A 23,905-nucleotide genomic window follows, 5' to 3' on the forward strand; every position below is an offset into this window, starting at 1 on the left:
CATTTATTGAGCCAAACTGATGACAATTACTGGGAAGCAAGATCTCAAATGCTCCTGAGAATGACAATTTCCTAGTTTCTTTTATGCATTTGAAGTTAAGGAGCGAAGGTAAAAACGATTACATGGAGGTGGGAGAAAGCAAGGTGGGTGCTGGATTACAGGATCATTAACATGATTATGTGCTTTCTTGAGGGTGGTGATGCTTATTTCAAAGGCATGTCAACCTAAATGCACCAAAACAATGGACAGGGCTTGCTTAAGGCAAAAATAAACCTTTTACTAAAAGAGGTTATATGACTGGGGCCTGACTACCCACCATGACCTGCCCAGTTAGGAATTTATGATCAGATCATCCTGTGAGATTACTTTCTATAGAACCCTTTTTTCATTCATACTATGTCCCAGCCACCTCTTGCTCCATGCAAGGTGACAGAGTAGTTCTGTTTTCTAAGATGACAGGTCCTGGAGGAGAGGGTCAGCCTGATTTTGTTTTGTCCTGAGAGAATCCTTTGGGAATGAGAGCTCTGCCTGCTCTGGGCACTGACTCTCCTCTTTTCTCCCACAGTTAATTCTGATGCCGTTGCTCACTTCTCTGCTTGTTCTGGGACCTGCTCCTGACACCATTAGTCACCTTGCTTGGTTCTCAGCTTCCTTAATGAGCAGCTGTCTTGTCTTCAGTCTGAGACAGGCCTCCTCCTGCCTGCTGCTTCCTGGGGAAACCAAGGTCTGGGTGGTTGTGTAAGGCTCAGAGAAGGGTCTCAATCTTCTTTCCTACTCCCCTTTATGCTCTGAAGGGGTTGGGGGGAAAATGATTATCTCTGGGTAAAGGAGGAAGTAAGTGGAAGACAGCTGAAGTTTAAGGGTAGAATATAAAGGAGACCTGGCTTCCCAGGAGAAAAAGTCCATGGAGGGTACAAGGAACAGAATGAGATAGCAACAGGAGTAACCGAGAGAGGGCTGAAGGGGAGAGGATCCCATTCTGGTGGGAAACTGAGGCCAGAGGGCCTTGGTCTGGCTGATAGCCTTTCCTGGGCTGGCCGGTCTCTGCCCTGATACTGTTCTCCATGTTTGGAAATAGGGAGGTGGCAGAATAACTTCTTAAGAGCCCTGTCACATACCAGAGAACACTTGATTGCAATTCCTTGATTGTTGTTGGTCCATCTAAAGCAGCCCTGGGCGGGGACACCCACCAAAGAGCTAAGGTGACAGAAGGGTTCCACACTGCTGTGGCATAGTAAGAGGCTATACCTGGCAGGGGCCCTGCAGAAAAGAGATGGCACACTCAGAAGGTAAGTTGAAGAGAAGCTAATGAAGGGAATATTTCCTGGGCGGGGTTATCGGAAACAACAAAGGACGCAGAGGCACCCAGGGCCTAGCCACAGAAGAAAGACTTTACCAGTTCTTGGCTGGAAAGGGAAAGGGGTAAAGGAGGGATTGGTGTTGCCGGAATCTGGTGAGAACTGTATGTGGGAGAGCCATTGTCCTACAGGAGCTGTGGCCTTCTGTAAAGGACTGTAGCTATTGCTAATACCAAGGTCCAGCAGGAGAGCTTGTCTCCTGCTGGGGCCTCCTATTGGCCAAGCCCAACAGGGAGCTAAGGCCACGGAGCCAGGATGATACATTGTCCATAGAGGTCAGCTTCCTGGGGGCACTGAGCAAAACAGAGGAGAATGGAGAATGAATCTGGAACTCTGGCCTCCTCCTGATGTCACCTACCCCTAGGCCTACCTAGCCCCTACCTGGTTCCTAAAAAGCTTACAAATCCCTGTGCCACTTGTGCTCAAGATCAGCATCAGGATTCCCAGATGGGCCTGTTTTCCTTGCTCTCGGCTTTGGGAACAGGCAAGTTGGATAATTATACTTTCCTAACAAACCCTTGCCCCCATTTGACTCTCAGTTAGATGAGGCAAGAGATTTTTCCCTGCTTCTCCCTGCATGGGCTCTGGCTTCTGTCCCTTATCCTCTGAAATTCTATTTTGATCTGTGGAGCCGGGGAAAGCTGGGGGAGCACCCTGACGCTCTCAGCATCTCAGAGACTGAGAAAGGGCCTATTTCTGCTTGACTTATCTTAGAAATGCCAAGTCTCTCCTTCCTCCCCCTTGGAACTATTAAATTATTAAGTCCTATGGGTTCACTTCTCAACACTGTCTGGGGTTCCACCTTGAAACGTAATTGGTCCCTTCTTCCACATCAGCTCATTTCTCACCCTGGGTCACCCTGACGGTCCCTAAGGGAAGAACTTGAGGTGTACTTTAAGCTCTGAAGCCTAGAGGGTCCAGTCATAAATGTATATTGTATTATTCAGGGTTCTCCAGAGAAACAGAACCAATAAAAATGCTAGATATAAATATAAATATAAAAAATATATATATTTTACATATATATATATATATATATATATATATATTTTTTTTTTTTTTTTTTTTCCTAGGGAATTGGCTCATACAATTATGGAGGCTCAGAAGTCCCATGATCTGCCATCTGCAAGCTGGAGACCCAGGGAAGTTGGTGGTGTACTTTGAAGGCCAGAGAGGCTGAGAGCTGATGGTTTAAATTCCAGTCTGGATCTGAAGGCGTGAGAACCGGGAGTGCTGAGGGCAGGAGAAGACCAAATTCCCAGCTCATGCAGTAAAGAAGAGAGAGAATCCAACCTTTCTCCATCTTTTTGTTCTATTTGAGCCTTCAACAGGTTGGTTAATTTTATGTGTCAACTTGACTGGGACACAGGATGCTTAGATATCTGGTTAAATATTCTTACCCATCCACACTGGGGAGGACAATCTGTTTCACTCAGTCTACCAATTAATGTCCTCCAGGAACACCTTCACAGACATACCCCTAAATAATGTTTAACCAGATATCTGGGCATCCCATGTCCTCGTCAAGTTGATCCATAAAAATAAGCATCTCATATACCACCTCCCTGTTCTGGTACGGCTCCATCCTTCCTCTCTCCCTAGCCTCCAAGACCAGATGGGCCCTAGGTTTTCCCAGTAGACATATCTTATAATAGAAGACTACTGTTTTGGCACCTGCTTTGGGGATTTGGTAGGGCACTGCTTCAGCAATTACAATCTTGGTGGACTGTGAATGAAGACACTCTCCATTCCTTGGCTAAGGAGTTGGCATGTGACCCAAGCTAAGCCAAGTAGATTGTTTCTCTCCCTCGAATCTTGAATGGAATGACATGAAAATGGAATTAATTTATCCCCAAGGCAGTACCATGAAGAGATTATTCCTTAGTCCCAGCTCCCTTGATTTCACTGTCTTGGTTCCTCATCTTTCTGGAACAGCCACTTCAGTATTTTCTTTGATTCTGTGATTCCAGTTCTTTCTAGTATAATCATTTTTTGCTTAAGTTGGCTAAAGTTTTTCTGTTAATTGCAACCAAACATTTTCACCAATACGAATTCCATTTTCTTAGAGGAGCTGAGCGAGGTGCCCCTCTAGTGGGCTCATGGCTAGAATCTGGCTTAGATTCAAGTCTCATCTAGTCCTGGAATGAAAGGAAAGAGAACTCTTGCTGCTAGTAGTTGCTTGTCACACCTCATCTCAGGAACTTGTTTTTTATTTTATTTTTGTTTTGTTTTAAATTAGTTTCAAGTATACAGTACATTGGTTAGACATTTATACAGTTTATTAAACGATCTTCCTGATTACTCTTTCTCTCCTTTGGCTCTACAAATAGCCATTAACTTACCGTTCTCTGCATTTTCAATGCCGTGCTCCCCATCCCCCGTGACCCTCTATCGACTTCTAATTTATACTTCTTTAAACCTTCACCCCTTTCTCCCAGCTCCCCCAGCCCCTCCCTCTGGCCATCACCCCAATTGTCCTCTATATTTGTGGTTCTGTTTTCGATTAGTTTGTTCTTTTTGTTCCTTAGATTCTACATATAAGTGAAATATGGTATTTATCTTTCTCTGTCTGATTTATTTCGCTCAGCATAATAACCTCTAGGTCCATCCATGTCATCGCAAATAATAGGATTTCTTTTTTTTATGACTAAGCAGTATTCCACTGTATATATAAACCATAACTTCTTTATCCAATCATCTGTTAATGGGCATTTAGGTTGCTTCTATATCTTGGCTATTGTAAATAGTGCTGCTGTGAACATAAGGATGCATAGATTTTTATGAATTATCATTTTGGTTTTCTTTAGATAAATACCCAGAAGTATAATTGCTAGGTCAAAAGGTATATCCATTTTTAATTTTTTGAGGAATCTCCAGAATGTTTTCCATCGTGGCTGTACCAATTTGCAATCTCATCAACAGTTATATGAGAGTTCCCTTTTCTTTACTTCCTGCTAACACTTGTTCTTTGATTTATTGATGATAGCTATTCTGATAGGTGTGAGGTGATATCTCAATGTGGTTTTAATTTGCATTTCTCTGATGATTAGTGACCTTGAACATCTTTTCATTTGTCTTTAGCCATCTGTATTTCCTCTTTGGAGAAATATCTATTCATTTCTTCTGCTCATTTTTTAATTGGATTATTTGTTTTCTTGTTGTTGAATTTTATGAGTTCTTCACATATTTTAGATATTAACTCCTTGTCCGATGTATCATAGGAACTTGTTCTTTGTTGCCTGACTCATCAAGACCCAGATTTTAGCTTGACTTCCAGGTCTCCACACTCAGGTCACAGCCTAAAATACCCAATCTTATCTCCCATGACTCCCTATCACAAGTTTTATAGTCAGGTCATGCTAGTCTCCTTGTTATTTTCCACAAATGGCAAACTCATTCCTGTGCTGTGCCTTTGCTCATGATATTCTGACACCTGATAACTGGTGGCCTGCCGCTGAGTGTCTGAGCCTCTCTCAGACCTTAAAATCTTAGGCCACATTCTGACTCTTCCTTAAGTGTTCTGAGCACCATACTGTCAAGCCCACATCTGTTTCCCAAGCAAGCACCTCAGTGAGCTCTCTTTCTGTTGTGGGACAGAGCAGGTGATTTGTGTGGTTGAACTTTGTTTGCTTTGTAGCCTTAAGTCTTTGAGGACTGAGGAGTCTTGGTACTTTTCCTGTATGGGCCTCAGTGTATGAGCCTGAGCACACATTGGCTCATGTTTATTTCTCTATCCCTAGTTTGGCAATTGTCTTGGTCTTATGACACATGTTCTTCATTCATTCATTTACTCACATTTATCACGCACCTAGGTGTGTGTTCTGTGCTAAGCTCTGGAGGTACACAGCGAATAAACCACAGCCAAGGAATTCACACAGCCTAGTAAGGAAGATTTATTGAGAATTGGATGAAGCAGAATGACCTACTGAGAAAATAACCCTGTTTAGTTTTTCCTTTGATTCACCTCAAAGGAATGAAAAGCATTCCAACCTTCCTGGGGAAAAAGCCAGACTTTGTGTTCTTGACGTTTTGACTTTCTTGATCCCCAAGAGATTTGTGTGTTTCTAGGTAAAAAGAAAAGCTACAAGTAGCAGGCTATCCAAAAGACAACTTCCACACAGGCTTTTTTAATTAACAGAGATTCTGATTAGAGGCTTACTGCTTCCCAGATTAAAGAGGGATGGGTCCAACTCAGGAGGGTTAGTTGGAACTCTTAAGACTAAAAAAGGAATGAAGATATGAATTCCACCAGAGCAGAGACCTGAGCTCATATGACTGCAGGTCTTCTGAGATGGGAGGACCTAGGAAGAAGAACACTTGAGCAAACAAACATATAATGGTAGTAACAACTGGCATTCATTTCACACTAACTATATGCCAGGCACTGTGTTAAGCACTTTATATGTATTCACATATTTCTTACAAGAACCTATGAAGTAGGTACTACTATTGTTTCCATTTTATAGATGAGGCAAAAAAAAAAAAAAAAGATTAAATGAATTGTCTAAAGTTATGGATTTGAGAATCAAATTTAGGTTATCCCTGAGGGCCATGAATGTCTGTAAGGCCTGAGCACAAAGGGCTACAATTTTTGGAGCCTTGGCAAAGGTTTCTATGGCTGGACTTTTCACAGAGGGGATGGAGCTGCCTCAGAACCCCCACCTTCAGATGTATGTCACAGTGCAGTCAAGGGTATACAGCTGTGGTACTGGCAGAACTGAGGACCTGGTCATCTTGGTAAAAAGGGGCTTGTTATATCAGTTAACTATGGCCACAATAATGCTGTATAACAATCATCAAATTTCAGTGCATATAATAGTAAGCATTTATTTCGTTTATGTGTTTGGGGCCTAGCTGGGGGCTAGTTGCTTATAGGCTGGCTTTGGCTAGGGTGGTTTGGCTCTGCTCCACGTGCCTTTCACCCTTTTCCAGGACCAGCAGGCTAATCAGGGAATGTTTATCTCATGGAAACAGAAGAAGCACAAGACTAACAGCCCCAATGTTCCAGCCCATTTTAAACCTCTGCTTATCTTAAGTCTGCTGAAATACTACTGGCCAAAACAAATCATATGGCCAAGCCCAGAGTCGAGGGATGGAATAATACACTCCACCCACAGAAGGAATCTGCAAAGTTACCTGGCAAAGAATGTGCATATATAATCCTATTACCTAGGAGGGAATAGAGATGGAACAATAATCTAGTGTTTCACAGAACTTAAGTTAGATTTAATTTTGATTTAGAGAGATAATAGAATCCTACATTATATCATAGAGTAGTTCATGCCTGTTATAAAGATAAAATCTGTCTTCAGGGATCACAAAGTTTGCTATATGAATATTTAAATTTTTAGTTTTTATTTTAGTGAAAAATCTTAAAAATACCTTTTAACAAGAATATACTCTGGATGATCTAGATGACTACAATAGCTATCTTACAAGTTTCAAAGCCCCAGGGATCACTTAGAGTGCCAACATTTAACTTTTTGATGCAGGTATCTCAAACTAAGGTCTGTATTCTTAGGGACCCATGTGTTTTCAAGGTTGGAAAACATGAGTGAGAATCACACACAGCAAACAATGTATAGAAGGGGCCCAGACACAGTGCTTTGGGCATCTAAGGGTGCAGAAGGCCAGGGGAGCTATGGGGATCAGGGAAGGGTTTATGGTGTCCTACAGAGAAGCAATGGTAGCATTCGAATAGGTCTTGAAGGATAATGGGATGGGGTCCTGGGGACAATCTCCAGGGTCCTTCTCTGTGTGAATGTAACCAGATTTCTTGTTTCTAGGGCTTCCCTGGGCAGAAAGAGCTTTATCTTCCATCTCTGCAAATCTGGAATCTATACTTTTTTCTTTTTCTTTTTTTTGCATCAAGGCCTTGTCCTTCACCTTCACATATATGCTGCTAGTTATAGCATTTGAAGAGGAGGCTGGGGAATGTGAATGGCTAAACTCCCCGGCTTTGAGCCTGGATAACCAGGGTTCAAATCTTGCCTTTCATATTTACCAGTTCTGAGCCCTTAGGCAAGTTGCTTGGACTCTCAGAGCTCCAGTTTCCTCATTTGAAGAAAGGAATTCCATTTCTCTCAGAGGGTTTAAAGAATTAGAACTTGCCAGTGAAGCCTAGGTTTCCTTTGTAGAGATTTTTTACTTCTGATTCAATTTTTTTTTTTTTTTGGCATTTTATTATTTTATTTTATTATTAGTTTCAAGTATACAGTACATTGGTTAGACACGATCCCTTGATTACTCTATTGCCCATCTGGCTCTACACATAGCCATTACATTACTGCTGACTATATTCCCTATGCCATACTCCCCATCCCCGTGACCCTCTATCAACTACTAATTTGTACTTCTTTAACTCTTCACCCCTTTCTCCTGGCCCCCCAATCCCCTTCCCCTCTGGCAGTCACCAGATTGTCCTCTATATTTTTAGTCTGTTTTTGATTAGTTTGGTCTTTTTGTTCCTTAGATTTCTCATATAAGTGAAATCATATGGTATTTATCTTTGTCTGACTTATTTCTCCCATCATAATAACCTCTAGGTCCATCCATGTTGTTGCAAATGGTAGGATTTCATTTTTTTATGGCTGAGGAATATTTTATTGTATATATGAACCAAAACTCCTTTACCTAATTGTCTGTTAATGGGCATTTAGGTTGCTGCCATATCTTGGCTATTGTGAATAGAGCTGCAATGAACATAGGGATGCACAGATTTTTAAGAATTATCGTTTTGGTTTTCTTTGGATAAATTGCACCAGAAGTGCAATTGCTGGGTCAAAAAGTAGATCCATAATTTTTTGAGGAACCTCCAGAATGTTTTCCATCATGACTGTATTAATTTGCACTCCCACCAAGAGCATATGAAGCTTCTCTTTTCTTCACATCCTCGCCAACTCTTGTTTTTTTTAATTCAATTTCTTTGATGGTTATAGAATTATTCAGATTTTCTGTTTCAGATTGAGTCAGCATTAGTATGTTATATATTTCGAGCAATTTGTATATTTCACATATATCTTCTATTTTATTGGTATAAAATTTATTCATAATATCCTCTTATTTTCTTTCTAATGCCCAATGCATCCATAGCAATATCCAGCTTTTCATTACTGACTTTGTCTATTTTTGTCTTCTTTCAACTTTTTCTTGATCAATATTATCAGAGATTTATCATCTTTCACAGAATTGGATTTTGGCTTGGCTCATCCCCTCTGTTGCTTATTTGTTTTCTATTTCTTCAATTTCTATTCTTCAAGTTGCCTTCTGTTTCCTTTGAGTTTATTTTGCTGTGTTTCTTTCTAACTTAAGATAGATCCTTAGCTCATTAATTTTCAATCTTTTTCTTTTCTAAGATGTGAATTTAAGGCTCTACATTTCCTTTTGGAGGTTTAATGAAAAAAGATATATTTAAGTGCCTGGTCCCAAATAGGCACTCAGTAGATATCCATCACCACTACCATGATCATTAACCAGTGTCAGATGTGATGAGACTCCCAAGTGATTTCCAGCTCTCTTACTTTCTAATGTGACACTTGTCCTCTGAGCGTTTAGTAGTGAACTCTCTGAAGACTTATTCTGGGCCAGAGATTTCCTCCCTTTTTGGGTTTTTGGGAGGCTTCCACTGAAGATTAAGGCAGGACACAAACAGGGGCATGTGCCTTTGACCCCATCTTTTCAGGGACCTCAGACCTTGTCTTTCTATGATGGATAGCAAGGTCCCAGGCCCATGCGAAGTATGAGTTCTAATCTGTAGGCCTGTGGTAGGTTTTACCTTCTAATAATAACCCCATTAATATCTTCCATCTCATATGAACCTTATTTATTCCCCTGTCAAGAGGTGGAAAGAGCTCCCCTCCCCTTGAGTTCAGTGGGCCTGTGGCTTCATTACAGATTATAGATTATAGACCAGTAGGTTGCAACAGAAGTGATGCCGAGAAACTTCTGAGCTTGGTCATAAAAGGCAATGCACCTTCCACCTTGAAAAGTCATGATTAGAGCCCCGAATCACTACACAGGAAGTCTGACCACCCTGCAGCTGCCATGTTGTGAGGAAGCTAAATCACCTAGAGAGGCCACCTTTAGGCACTCTGGCTTCCAGTAATCATCTTTAAGTCAACTCAGCTCAGGTGCCAGACATATGAGTGAATAAGCCTTTGGTGATTCCAGCCACCAGCTATTGAGAGACCCATATTCTTCTAATCTTACAAGTAGGGGCCCTATACATTGTAGAATAGAGATAAGCCATCTCCCACTGTGCCCATACAAATTCTTGAACCAGAGAGTCATGAGCATAAAAAAAGAATTGTTTTAAGCTCTAAGCTTTCAGGTATTTTTCTACACAGCAGTAGATAACTGGAACAATGCTCATTGTCTGTCTGGTACTCAAATCCTCCACCAGACTCCTTCAACCACCATCATACCCCATTATACTCTAGATTTTCCACTTAGGCCCAAGTAGAGCCTACTGAAGCAGAGCAGCAAAGGTCTTCTGTGTGAACCCTGTGGGAACAAACTGGACACAAAGACTCTCTGATTTTATCAATTTGTCTAGACTTAGCTCTCTTAAGACCCTTGGTTCCCATTCTTTCTAAGTGCTAAGACTGCCTTTATCCTTTATCAAAAAGTCTGGGTGTCCCCCACATGATGTTGGTTGCACTTTCAGTATAGCTTCATGTATAGCAAACCCTTACTAAGTGCCAGGCACTGTGCTAAGTATTTTATATACATTATCTCTCTGTATCCTCATAACTAACCCATGACTATTGTCAGTCCCATTTTACAGATATGATGTGAGGTGATCAAATTGCCTCTGCATCCTATTCTGCATATTAAATGCAGAGCTCCTGAAAAAAAACCTGTAGAATGATATCCAAACCTTTACCCTGGTGTAATAGAGGATATCATCAGCTGGCTTTCTGTTTGGTTCTGCAGTTAGAACCACTGGCTGGAGACTAGAAGGCAGGAGTAAGGGAGAAGCCATGTTCTTTTCTGCATTTTGATGGCACCTCTAGAAATGGCCAGTTGCTTGTTCTTGGTTTTCTGCTCAGGCAATTCAGTTCCTAATAGCAGCATCAGTGGCCCAGCGATTTTCAGCTATGGTTATCACCATTTCCCGTTTTGCTCTTCCAGCCTAGGGCTGACAGTGACTTCCTATAATTATGAATCTTTGCAAAACCTCATCTCCATCTTTTTGCTCCTCCAGCCCCTCTAACATGTTTGCAACTGATTCCTCGAATTAAATTTTTTCTGCTTGAAATACCTAGAGTGATTTTTTAAAAATTTTTCCTGATTGTTTATTGAATAAATACACTTAGCTTTACAAAACTTTGTATAACCTGACCTTTATTCAACTCTCCAACCTCAACTCCAATCATTTTACCTCTCGCTCACTATGCTTCAGTCACGCTTGTCTCTTTTATGTTTCTCAAACAATTGCAGTGTTTTCCTGCCTTGGGGCCTTTACACCTGTTGTTTCCAATATTTAGAATGCATTTCCCCCAGCATTTTGCAAAGCAGTTCCTTCCCATGCCTCAGTCTCAGTATAAATGTTAACTCTGCAGAGCAGCCTTCCCTGACTAGAAGTCTAGAGTAAGTCTACCCCTCACCCTAAGTACTCGTATCACGTTATCCTTTTATTGTCTACCCAGCACTTATTACTAACTGACCTTATTTTGCTGATTTAATCCTTAACTTTTTTTTTGTCCGTTTCTCAGACTAAAATGAAACTCCGAAAGCACAGAGATCCTGTCTGTCTTGCTTATTACTGTATCCAGTGCCTGGAAGAAAGTTGGTGCTTAACACATATTTTTGAGTGAATAAATGCTGGAATAAATGATATGCAACCCTCTCCTCAGGCCTGAGCTGTGCCCTGGCACCTACTGAGATGTTTGACATTGGAGGATACCCAAGGGAGAGATCTTCCTGCCTCCCTTGAGGCAGGACTGACAAAGATGTTCCTAGCAACAGGGCCCTGAGTTCCACTTGTACCTTTAGGCAGGCCCCTCCTGGACAGTGGGAGGCCCCCTGTGGCCCTATCCCTGTCTTCTCACATGTCCCAGTCAGCCTGTTTCTTTCCATGCTTCCAGCAGGCTGCAGGGCATTAATGATTAAAAGTGCAAACCTGCTCAGGGACAGTATCAATTAGACCACATGCCCACTATGTAGGCAGCTCATTAATTCTGATAAGCCAGGATCCACTCACAAGTTTTTTCCATCTGTGTACTGTATTTGATAACTACAAAGAAAACAGACAAGATTGTTATAAAATTAATTTTATTGATCATCACATGATAAGAAACAGAAGGCTTCTGTTACATAAACATTTAACCCAAATCATTGCTGTAATAATAAACTAACTGAATCCAAAAAACAATGAAATTCATACTGGAATGCATGCAACTATGAATAGCCAATATATTTTTTCTTTTCTGACATTATGAGCAAAATAAATTATGGGATGTTATTCTAAACAAAACAAAACAAAAACTCATTTTACTGCCACAGTGGAAGAGAGAAGCAAGCAGGATGAAGACTGAGGTTTGCTTTGCAAGGATGACATCTTGTCATCTTGTCCATCTCCCTGCCCCTGAGAAGACTCTTTTGTGATTTTAGCATATCCTAGTTTGAGAGTATCCTCTAGATATCAGACTGGCTGACACAGGCGAGGAAACAAACTGGAAACCCATGAAAACCTCTATAAGAATATTAGAAGTACAATTTCCAATAAAATTTTCAAAGAGGTGTTGAAAGAGTCTGACTCTGGGCTAAGACCTGAGCCTGACCAAGCCAAGAAGGGCAGAAGAGTCTAACCAAAGGTTGGCCTGCTCTGGATCTATTTATCAGCCTTTGCAGACGCTTCCCCAGTCTAGGAACCCCTGGCTGGGCAGCTGGATGGAGCGGGGCTGAGAGCTTCTGTATTCTCTCAGAGGCTGGCAAACAGACTCATTTTGCTATCTGTCCATTATTTCTTCCCAATTTCTTCGCTTTAGGCTAACTAAACCATTCACTATTCTCTGTTTAAGCACCCCACTTTCTCTCTTCTATGGCTTTCTTATATGGTTCTGCTAGAATGCCCTGCCTTCTTTTTCTATATACATCTAGATATTCTAGTGCTGTTCAAAACCCAGCCCCAAAGCCTCTTCCTTTAAGAAGCCTTCTCTGATCATTCCAACTGGAGACAATTGCTCTCCCCCTTGACTCCTAATGCCCTGGATCATAGAACTCTGGTCATTTTCTATTGTATAATGAGTATTCATGTGCTTCTACCTCTTTGTAATAGTTTTATTATTTTTCTCAATTATTTACTTTTCCTCTCCGTAAATGTATTATAAATTGCCACCTATTGCCACATGACTTTCAATACCCCCCTGTAGAAGGAGGATAGTTCATTATCCCATTGTTACCAGTTTTAGTCGTGTGACTTGCTTTGGCCAATCAAATGGGAATAGAAGCGATCAGAGCAGAAGCTTTAGGAGCCATCACAGCATCCTCATTACTTTCTGCCACAAGAATGGCGTGAGCTAGAATGCTAGAATGAAGAAAACTCTTGGAGCAGAGCCAAAGCTGACCTGAAGCTGATGAGCAAGAAATAAACCTTAACTGTTATAAACCACAAAGATTTGGGGGTTGTTTGGTATCACAACATAACCTGGCAAAGCTGACCATTAAAGCTTTACTAAACTACAAGCTCCTTCATTGGGAGGATCACATTTGATTCATGATTTGTCTCTTCTCCTTCATGAACCTAGCACAAAATTTCACTTAAAGGATCAGTAACTGTTTACTGAGTGAACAAATAATCAAATCCATCATTTATTAAGCGGTACTGTAATAATGTAGTGTTATGCAATCCACAATGCAATTTCGCAGACATTGTTTCACTGGGCCTCAGAATAACCCTGTGAGAACAGTTGAGGATAGTGGACATCTTTTGATTTTTGTCTAACATCCCTGTTTTCTTTGGGGAACTACCCCTCCCCTACTCCATGTGGTTCTGCTGGGGCTGCTAGTCATAACACCAGCTCCTCTAGTCACAGGTGTAGGCATGTGGCCCAGGTCTGACCAGTAGCTCATTCTCTGGATACAGTGATTGGACCAGAGATAGGCATATGACCTAAATAGGGCTATCAGAGCTCTTTCCTGAGAGGAGCTGAAGACCCAGAGAAAGATGTCTAGAAAGAGTCCCAAGTATGAATGGGAAATCTCAAGAGGACAGGTACTGTTCTGTAATCGAATATATTCACTTTCCCACTCGTCAAAACTTCTGCTTCATAACTTCTTCTGTCTCTTCAAACATCTTTCACCCCTTACTTTCAGCTGATGACCTTGACTCATGCCTCATGGAGAAAATAGAAGCAGGTCTATGGCCATGCCACCCTGAACAAGCCCCATCCCATCTGATCTCCGAAGCAAAGCGGGATCAGGCCTGGTTAGTACTTGGATGGGAGACCACCTAGGAAGACCAGGTGCTGTAGGCATAAAAAATAAAAAATAAAGGATTGTAAGCTGACAAGGTCTTTGCAATCTGTGAGGTCAACCAAGGGTTGTCTCGCCTAAAAAAATTTTTAAAAATAAAAAAATAAGAAAATAGAAGCAGTTACACAAGGTGCTCTCAAATTTTTTGAGCACCAATTCTACTTACCTATCTGTATGTGTACTCACATAATTTGCCTTCCCTCTTTATACAGTGGATTGAGTGTCCCTGCTCCCATCAACGGCCAACTGCTATGCTAGAACATGCTCAACATCATACAAATATTTTCTAGTGTATTCCAGCTTTAAAACATAAACGAACAACACTCCCTACATTCCCCTCTTTTGCCACCTAATTTTTCTACTGTGCTTTGTGGCAAAAATTCTTGATGGAGTTGTGTATAGTTGCTGTCTCCACTTCCTCACATTCTCTCTTCAGCTCCTCCAGGTGGACTCCCATCCCCATTACTGATATTAATCATGTTAGAATCGCCAATGGTCAACGTGCTGCTGGGTCTGAGAGCTACTTCTCAACAAGATTGACTGCTACTTTTATCTTGAAATATGATCTCTCGGCTTTTAGGACACCATTCTCACCTGTTTTTTTTTTTTTTTTTTTTACCTCACTGATCACTTCTTCTCAGTCTCTTATGTTTGCTCCTTCTCTTCCACAAATCACTGAATATTGGACAGTCCCAGAACTCAACCTAGCACATCTTCTATTCTCTGTGTCAAGTCCCATGGCTGTTTTTCTATGATTGTCAAATTCATATCTGTAAACTGGATCTCTCCTCTAAACTTCGGGCTTGTATACCTATCAGCCCACTTAACATCCCTTTTGATGTCTATTGTGTCTCCCAAAGAGATATATTGAAGTCCTAATATTTTGCACCTGTGACTATATGATCTTATTTGAAAATAGGGTCTTTGCAAATATAATCAAGTTAAGATGAGGTCATAAGGGATGAGAGTAAGCCCTAAACCCAACGTGATGTGTCCTTATAAGAAGAAGAGAAGGCATCGAGACATACAGAAGGCGGGAAACACACAGGGAGAATGCCATGTGAAGATGGAGACAGAGATTGGAATGATGTGTCTACAAGCCACAGATCACTGGCAACCACCAAATCTAGGAGAGAGATATGAAACATTTTTCTTCGGAGTACCCAGAAGGAATCAGCCTTGCTGACACCTTAATTTTGGACTTCTGGCTTCCAGAACTGTGAAAGGATAAATTTTAGTTGTTTAAAGCCACCTAGTTTGTGGTTATTTATTAGAGCAGCCCTAGGATACTAATACGACTAACCAGCATCTCAAATTTAATATGACTAGAGCAGAACTCTTATCCCCACCTGTCCCCAAATCTGCTCCTGTCCTAGCCTTTTCTCTAAACCCTCCTTCTACTTTGACCTCTGGTTTCCTTTACATACAGTAACCGGAATGTTCTTTTAAAAACTTAAGTTAGATCACCTCCCTCTATTGTTTAAAACCCTCCAAAGGCTTCCTGCAGTCCTTTGAATATAATAAAAATTCCATAGCTTGGCCTACAAGATCTTTCTTTACTGTCATCTCGTACTATTCTCTTCCTGGCTCACTGCTCTTCATCCACATTGGCTTCTTTCTGTTCCTAGAACAAGCTCATTCCTGCCTTAGGACCTTTGCACTGTCTATTGCATTAACTCTGCCTGGGGCTGCCTCATCCACAGATCTGCCCATAACTGACCTTTTCTAGCCTTCCATCGTAAAGTGACCAAGTCTCAATCACGTCACCAGGTTTTAGTTTCTTCATGGAAGAGCACGTCCCTCTATATTGAGTCCCTAGTTCCAGTCCCTGTGGCCTTGGTTCTGGGCTTCCTTTGACCCTTTGGTTATAATTCTACCCAAGCCTATGAGTCATTGCATCCAATTTTTACTTAAGAATTTGAGGGCAGTTTCTGATGTAAAGTCTTAATCAAATGCTGAACCCAGTCTACAAAGGACCCCACCTCAAGAAAGGCTGCTCAGAAGCCCAGACCCTTCTTGTATAAGAAATCCGGCTGGCTTTAAATTGACATCCTCAAACCTTCCATCCTGTGATGGAAAAATCTATCTCTAATTTCTGCCAAGGGTAGAGGGAGGCAGAGCTCACAGTTTATCTCCAAAATGTCATGATCCCACCGACCAGCTACCAGAGCTTTCCTGATTCTGGCCTCCTCACGGACTGAGGAGGAAGCAGAGCAGGACAGAAGAATTTAGGGAGAGAGGAACCTCCGGGATGTGTCTGGGTGATCTGCAGTTTGCTACCATCTCCAAAGAGTTGAAAGGAGCGCTGCAGCTCTATATGTCCTTTGGTGGATGATGATCACAATTGCCTTGCATTTACTGAACACTTTCTGGATGCCAGGCACTGTGCTAGGACATTAATAATAATAACAAACTATGCCATGCGGGGTGTACAGTCTCTGGAATAGGCACAAGGCTAGGCACTCTAGAAGCATTACAGCACCTAGTTCTCCCAACAGTTCTCTGAGGGAGGTATAATTATCCCCACCTAACAGATGAAGAAACAGGCTCAGTGAACAGAAGGGACTTGCCAGGTGGTTCCTACAGCAAAGCTGTAATCTTCCTTTTACATGGCATGTCTCTTTGCTAAACCTCCTGGCACCTGATTCCTAGCATGAGAAGAACCTGTGACTAAATGCAGGTACTTGGACATGCACCCCAGCCAATGAGTCACCAGAGTGAGAACCTGCCAGCTTAGGAATCTGACCTTCAAAGAAGCTGCCCCTAGCCCTTCTACAGCTGTGCTTCAGAGAGAGATACCAAGGCCTGAGTCACTTCCCTGGGAACTTCCCTGCAGAGACAGTCCTTGAAATAAGATCATGCAGGAATCTGAGCTGAACTGTCCAGGGGGCCAATTCCTGCCAAATGCCTCTTCTTGTTTGGGTAGCTGCAGCTGAGTGAGCTTGGAGCAAGGCCCCAGCAGGAGCTTCTCCAGATATGGACAGGCCTAGTAGATAGAAGCTTCTAGGATGGGACTAGTAGCTTATGTAGAAGGCCCCTGGGGACAGAAGTCTGAGACAGATGGAGTGGGCATCTGTCACCAAGAGAATGATTCCTAAGGCCTCTTCCCAGGGGCTTAACCGGAATCACAACCTGAGATTCTATGGGTCAGGGACAAGACTACATTAGTGAAAGGCTTGTGGCCTGAACCCCTGTAGGAAATGGTAAGGCCATTGGTATGAGCCTATTCCATGGCCAAGAATTCATCAAGGATTTTGTGGGCAAGAGTCAGGAGCCTCACCCTGGATGCTGACACAATCTTGAGGGTCCTGGGAGAGTTCTGTGTGCCATATTGGCAAGTGAAGCCTTTAAGAAATGAATTCCAACCTCCTTCTTGCACAGATGGAGAAACCACAGCCTGGGTAGGGGAAGTGACCTGCTGAAGGTCCTATGGCAAGTGAGTGATAGAGCTGGCACCTCCCATACTTCTGTACCTTCAGGTGAGAAATCCCCCGCCTCTTCCCTGCTCTAATGCTAAACACAGAACATGGAATACAGGAGGGGAGCAATGTTAGCCTGGCTGCTTTGGGAGGGTCCACGTGTCTGAGCCTATGTGATGCCCCCTGAGTATCTCTGGAAAGCCAAGGTGGTGTCTTGAGTTGTGTGAATGGGGTTCATGCTTGTGCCAGTCACATACCAACCCATCTCCAAATGTAGAAGGGTATTCCCCAAACCCTCTGGGCACGGCATCTTTGCCCGTGATTTTCCGCTGATGATATCTTGTTTTGCCAACTAAATTAAGACTATGACAGAGAACAGAGACTACCTCTAGCAGTTTAGTTCAATTAAGATTTCACATCAACAAATTAAAATGCATCCCCACTGTCTGCAAAGTAAATCGGCCTGCGTTTAAAAAGAAGCTCTGACATTTGCTATTCAGGCACCTAGCTGATGTGAGCTGACTGTGAATGAGGGCCCACCCATTCTGGAACTGGTTTAGGGGGTCAGGGCCAGGGTTGTCTCCAGGGACTTACAGCTTTTGGGTTAGGGCTTCCCAATCATTAGTGTGAAGACTAGGCTGAACCTTTGATGAAGTTTTCACTGGTCCTCTGTAAAATGACAAAAATGAGAAGAATGTAGTCACATTTTCCATAAGACTAAGTCAATTTAAATTAAAGTACTGTCGACAAATACTTTTTGAGTGCCTAATTTGTCAATCACTCTTCAAGGGACTTGAGGGTACAGCAGTGAATAAAACAGACAAAAATCCAGGCTCTCTTGGGGTTTTTACTTTGTGGAGTAGAGATAGATAATAAATAAGACAAATGAGTGAAATGTGCAATAAGTTAGAGAGTGATAAGAGCTATGGAGAAAAATTAAGCCAGGAAAGAAGATAAGGAATGTGGAGAGCAGAGGGATTTGTGATTTTAAATAGGGTAGTTGGGAAGACCTCTTTGAGAAGGTGACAATTGAATCGAGACATGAAAGGTGAGGGAGCAATCCATGCACCTTTGGAGTGTGTGGGAGACAATACTCCAGGCAAAGACTAATGTAGGATTGTGGGTAGTGTGTGGTTGAAGCTGAGTGAGCAGGAAGGTCAGGGGAGAGGAGGAAAACAAGAGGTTGGAGAAACGGGACTGTAGACCACTGTAAGGACTTCTGATCATCCTCTGAGTGAACGGGAAGCCAGTACAGGCTCGGAGCAGAGAAGAGGCTAGCTCTGTCTTAGATTTTAACAGGATGACTGTGGCAGCTGTGCGGAGCACAGATGAAAGGAAGGCAAGGTTGGGAGCGGGGAGACCAGTCAGGAGATTATTGTGATGACTGAAGTGAGGTATTATCGTGGCCAGAGTGATAGCTGAGGAGCTGAGGATGACATTGGCTCAGAATGTTTGAAATCAGTAATATCCTACAAAATCGAGCATGTAAGTTTGGCATCCCCTTGAGATCTTTGCCAAAAGGCAATTTCATTGGTGCTTAGCTGTGGGAAATTGTGACAGGGCCCTCAAGTCCTTTATAGACAGATGCACATGGACTGCCCACAATGTGATGCCCTGAAAAATGGACCTTTTCCTCTGTAAAATGAGATGGAGAATCCTTTCTTTCTAGAGAAGGCAGGTATAGAATATTACTGCTTTGAAAATTAGATTAGAGAACCTGGTAGAATGCAAACCTTGTACTGTGCCACATCCTATTTTCAGATGTTCTCCAGCACCTACTTCAAGGCCCAGGACATACATGGATACTCCCAAAATAGTTGTTGAACAAATGAATGAGCAAGTATCCTTTCTCCCACATTTTAGGTAGGAATTTAAATAGTTTTAACTAAATCTGAAAATGTGTACATATGTGTGTGCGTGTATATATATATATTTATATTTTAACCCAGAGGGCTGTTTGTGTGAGTGGGATTTTATTTCTTTTTGTTTGTTTTCTGTGACTATAAAGAATTATCATTGTATAGACAGATCTTGCTTCTAAAGGGTTTGGGTCATTTGAGAATTGTTTCTCAATCTCTCCCTTCCTCTTGTCTCTTTCCTTTTTCTATCTTCCTCTGTAATCTTAGTTGGCCATTACATAAAACTGAGTAGAGTTTTATGCTTCCTGTCTCTACTATTTAAAGTCGATAAGTGGAATGTTTTTTATTTCTATCTTTAAAAAAAAACCCAACAACTAAATTAAATTCTTTTTTACTTGTGTAACTCTCAATTGATTTTTCTCTCACTATTTGTCAGCATCCTCACTTTCTGAGCCTAAGAAGTTGATACCACTTCCTGGTGAGAAGGAAAACGCACTCAACATGGGACTCTGGACTTCCCACTACTTCAAACTTCTCCCCTATTTAACTTGCATGGTAATTTGCATAGATCTACATATGTTATGTAATCAGCCTGCTCTCCTGTAACATTTAAGCCTAAAATAATTTTGCTTTTATGATATTTTTCTTTTCTGCTGCCTTCTTTATTTCTTACTGGTGCTGAGATTTAGATTTTTGTAAAAGGAAATGATGAAAGGCCAAGGATACAGACATATTACCCAAACAGCCATAGGGGAGAGGGAGACTGGGGAGCAGCATGGTGAGATTGTCTCTGGGATTCATTTATTCATTCACCAATTATTTACTGAGCACCTACTATGTGGGAGGCTCTGTGCCAGCTGCTAGGAATACTATAGTGGTGAGTAAGCCAGGCACAGTTCTTACTCACATGGAGCTTACATCAAACTGAGGGAAGTAGACAATAAACAAGTAAACAAGTAAATAAAAACATGATTCCTGATGCTAATAAGTGCTAAAATGAAATCACAGTGACTAAAAAACTGATTTAGATGGGGTAGTTCATAGAATGTCTCTCCAGAAAAGTGACATTTGAACTGAGACCTGCATGATGAGAAGGAGACAACCATGTGAACATCAGGTGGAAAAATGTCCTAGACAGTGGGAACAGCCCTGAAATGAGAACAGTCTTGGAGGGTTTGAGGAACAGAAAGGTGTATCATTTAGAATGCTTTCAGTGGAAAGAAAGAGAAGTTACCTCAATTTAAAACGATGCGAAAAATAAGGAATTTTATTACCTCACATAAAGAAATTGGGAGTAGAGAGGGTAGGGTTTTAAGACTGGTTAATTTAGCAAATCAACATCATCTAGGGCCAAACCATTTCCTTCCTTTTGCTCTTGTGGTGACTTCCTTCCAGATGCCAAGATGGCTTTAAAGCTCCAACCTCATACAACTTCCTCATCTTCCGTGTCCAGAGGCAGAGAGGAAGAGACCAAACCCTTCCCTTTTGAGAACAAGGAAACCCTTCCCTTGACTCTGCGTCAATTTATGTTCACATCTCACATCTCACAACATAACAAAATTTCATCACACGCTCATTCCTAAACTGATTATTAGCAAGAGAAATGAATGACTCAGATTGGGTTAGAGTTGGGCAGGGGCGCAGCCTAGCTTCTACTTAACATTGGTTGAGAACCAGTGCTCAAAATTTCTGACAAAAACCAGGCGTCTGAAAGTAAAACTAGGCTTCTGTGACCAAGGGAGAAGTGGGGCACAGCTGGCTGTACGTTGGTGCTCAAGAATATTGGCAGAAAACAGGAACAAAAACAAAAAACAAAATAAAAAAAAGAACAAAGACAAACAAACGAAAAATCAGCAGCAAAAAAATTACAGGCCACAGGAGCACTGGTATAAGAGGAGTTCATAGAGATAGGATTGAGGGAACTCAGAGCCTGTTTTAAGTTCTTCAAATGTAATCTTTCAGGACTGTGTAAGTCCCTACAGGCCTTACCAACAATTTTGTACCATTACTCCCTCCAGGGGTCATCCCACCCCGGAGTGTGGAGTTATAGAAATATTGCCCAGTTCAGGTATCAGACACTGACTCTAACACTGACTGATGACACTGAGTAAGTCACTTCCCTTCCTTAAGTCTTAGTTTCAGTATCTACAGAAATTACACAGTAACATTTATTCTGTTAGCCTTTCAGGGATGTGGTAAGGATCGAATGAGAGAATATCTCCATGTCCTTTGAAAACTATAGATTGTCATAGTTATTGTTATCGCTATTGCTGTCATTCATGTTCCATGAGAAACAAAGGGTTTTAAATTTTGAGTAGTCACAGCCTTTAGCTCCTTGGGAAGGAACAGTGTCATTTTGGAAAGTCATATACTCTGAGGGAGTAAGAAGGGCAGCCTTGGGTACCCTTTTGCCCTTTGCTCCCCAGACTTTTTCAGTGTCTCCCAGCCTCTACCCCGCCAACAGCTTTCTGTGCTTCATATCAGAGATGTCCTTAGAAACAAGCTGGGCTGGTGTCCAATAAAATGTAAGCTAAAGCTGGCTGAGTTATTATCCTTTTTTTTTTTTTTTTTTTTTGATAAAAAGAGTGGATGTATTTTCATTACTGGCAGAGTGCTTTTAGCTGGTGGAGACAATTAAGCCCTGGAAATGCAGCTATCCATTTCGCACTGAGAGAAGATTTGAGAGATGACTCTCACCAAACATCCAGGACTGGAGGAGCCAAAAACATGGCCATCATGACCAACAATAAAAAGCCATAGAATTTTTATGGTAATCAGGTAAAGCAGACCCTAGTTGCTCCCAAGAGAGTTGCCCCACAGTGGGATGCTGCTGTCGCTGCTGCTGCTGCTGGCATGAGAGCTGTGACCTTGACACTTCTCCACATAACTCAAGACACTTCTTGGCCATCCTCTTCTTTATTCTCACCCTTGGGAAGGTAGGCAGAGAGGAGTTCCATGTCATGGGTGACAGCTTCTACCAAATGTTACCCTCTAGGTTCAGACACTCTTCTTGGTTTTGTTTCATAATCTTTTGTTAATCTCCCTCACCCCTTACACCAGACCCTATGCCCAAAGAATCAGACCTCTGAGACCAACCAAGTCGTGTATTCCAAAGCATGACTTTGTCTAGGACAGGACAACTCTCCTCCCTCCTCTCTCCTTACTCCTTTTTTCCTTTCTCTTGTCTTTCTTTCTTTCGTCTTTTAAATGATGAATTAGCAGGTCGAATTTCCAGCCCCTAGAGGCAGAGGTGAGATGACCACTCCCTACCTTTCCTGCACCAACCCGAATTGAAGAGAAGAAAGAGTCTTAAATTACAGGTTCTTGAAAGCAACAAATTTGCCAGTAGTATAGCTAATCTGGCTACACATTCACCTCTCCCCATAGCCTAAGAGCAACTTAGTGGGCAGAGATGGTTTCCCCCACTTCCTTCATCTCTGCATCTCCTGCAGCCGGCTCAGTGCCTGGGACAGTCAGCTCTCAGATGTTTCATGAACTAATGATGAATGAATGAATAAACAAAGCCACCTCTGTGTTAGTTTATTTCTCATGAATTTATCTCTTTGTTCTGTTCAACACCCATAGCTCCCCGCATCATAACTTAGAGAGTGGAAATTACTTCAGAGACGCAGGGACTAAGTATCAGTGGAGTGATAGCAATCTGGTACATTATTACATTTTTTTTCTTAAACCACTTAAGCAATAGTTTTCCTCCCATTTACTGTTAGAGGGGATCCCAAATCAGTTGTGAACTTTCACCTGCCTTGAGGGAGTAAGAGGAAAGGGCTGGGGTAGTTGTCCAAGCTTATTATCTTCTCCATTACTCAGGCATGTTCCCCTGAGCTTTTGCATGATTTTATTTTAATAATGTTATTTGTATTAGGCGAGTCTCCAGCTCAGCCAGGCCAGAAATGGAGGTGGGGAAAACAGGGAGAAGCTGATGGAAAAAAAAATACCCTGAAGTTTCATAATGATCTAACCATGGCTTTAATATTAATCGAATTTGCTCTAACCTGCCTTCTCACAGTCAGTATTTCTGTTAAAAAATAACTTGTAATTATCAAACTGTAGTTAGGCCAGAAGACTCTTTGCAAAGGACTTTGATGTGATTAGGGAAAGGCTTAGAAATATACTTTGCATGGTGTTTGTCCTCTGTTAATGACATTCTTGGAGAAGGCACCTTGTCCTTTTTGGCAAGGGAAATGTCAAGGGCAGATAGGACCTGGGGACGAGACTTTAGGGTCACAGGGGCTACTGCTCCAAGGCTAGCCCAAGAAGATGCTTTCCTGGAATGGTAAGCCTGACAGATTTCCCATCTCAGTGTTCAAGAACTGAGAGTCAGCAGGTGACCCAGAGTAGGACAGTGCCATGTTCACACTGACTAACAGCTGTTCCTAGCACTTCAGCATGAAGACCCTTAAGTAACTGCCCAGCAACCAGCATGAGTCATCTCCTGGAAGCCCTGGTCTTGCCTCTGGCTAAGAAATAGTGACAACCCCCCTACGCCTTTTCGTATCTTAACCCTTGAGCTCTACACCAGCTGAACCAGAGAAAGACAAAAGTTAAGCAAAGGTACACCGAAAAATAAAAAATATTGTTGAAAAGAATTAAAGAAAATCTCAATAAGTATAAAAACATCCCATGTTCATGGAAAACTCAGTATTGTTAACATGGCAATACTCCCAAAATTAATCTACAGATTTAACTCAATTCCTATCAAAATCCCAGCTGCCTCACAATAAGACAAAAGCTGAACAAGCTGAAAATCAACAGCTTTTCTGAGACCTATCAG

At 41.9% G+C, this 23,905-nt stretch overlaps 1 long non-coding RNA gene and 1 pseudogene across 2 annotated transcripts; both read left to right on the forward strand.

Annotated features, from left to right (window-relative positions):
• The first annotated feature begins 383 nt into the window (after window positions 1-383).
• On the forward strand, window positions 384-11,125 carry LOC120581366 (uncharacterized). 2 transcript variants are annotated; one of them, XR_005647252.1, is made up of 3 exons: window positions 403-1,289; window positions 2,432-2,689; window positions 11,075-11,125. It is a non-coding gene; the product is annotated as an uncharacterized LOC120581366 (long non-coding RNA). The 2 variants fall into 2 exon arrangements; XR_005647251.1 differs by lacking the exon at window positions 11,075-11,125 and having other exon boundaries at window positions 384-1,289; window positions 2,432-2,650.
• Window positions 11,126-13,718: 2,593 nt separating this feature from the next.
• Window positions 13,719-13,837, forward strand: LOC120581776 (uncharacterized; annotated as a pseudogene).
• The last annotated feature ends 10,068 nt before the right edge of the window (window positions 13,838-23,905 follow it).

This window comes from Pteropus medius, unplaced genomic scaffold (genome assembly GCF_902729225.1).
Source record: "Pteropus medius unplaced genomic scaffold, Ma_sr-lr_union100, whole genome shotgun sequence".
NCBI lineage: Eukaryota > Metazoa > Chordata > Mammalia > Chiroptera > Pteropodidae > Pteropus > Pteropus medius.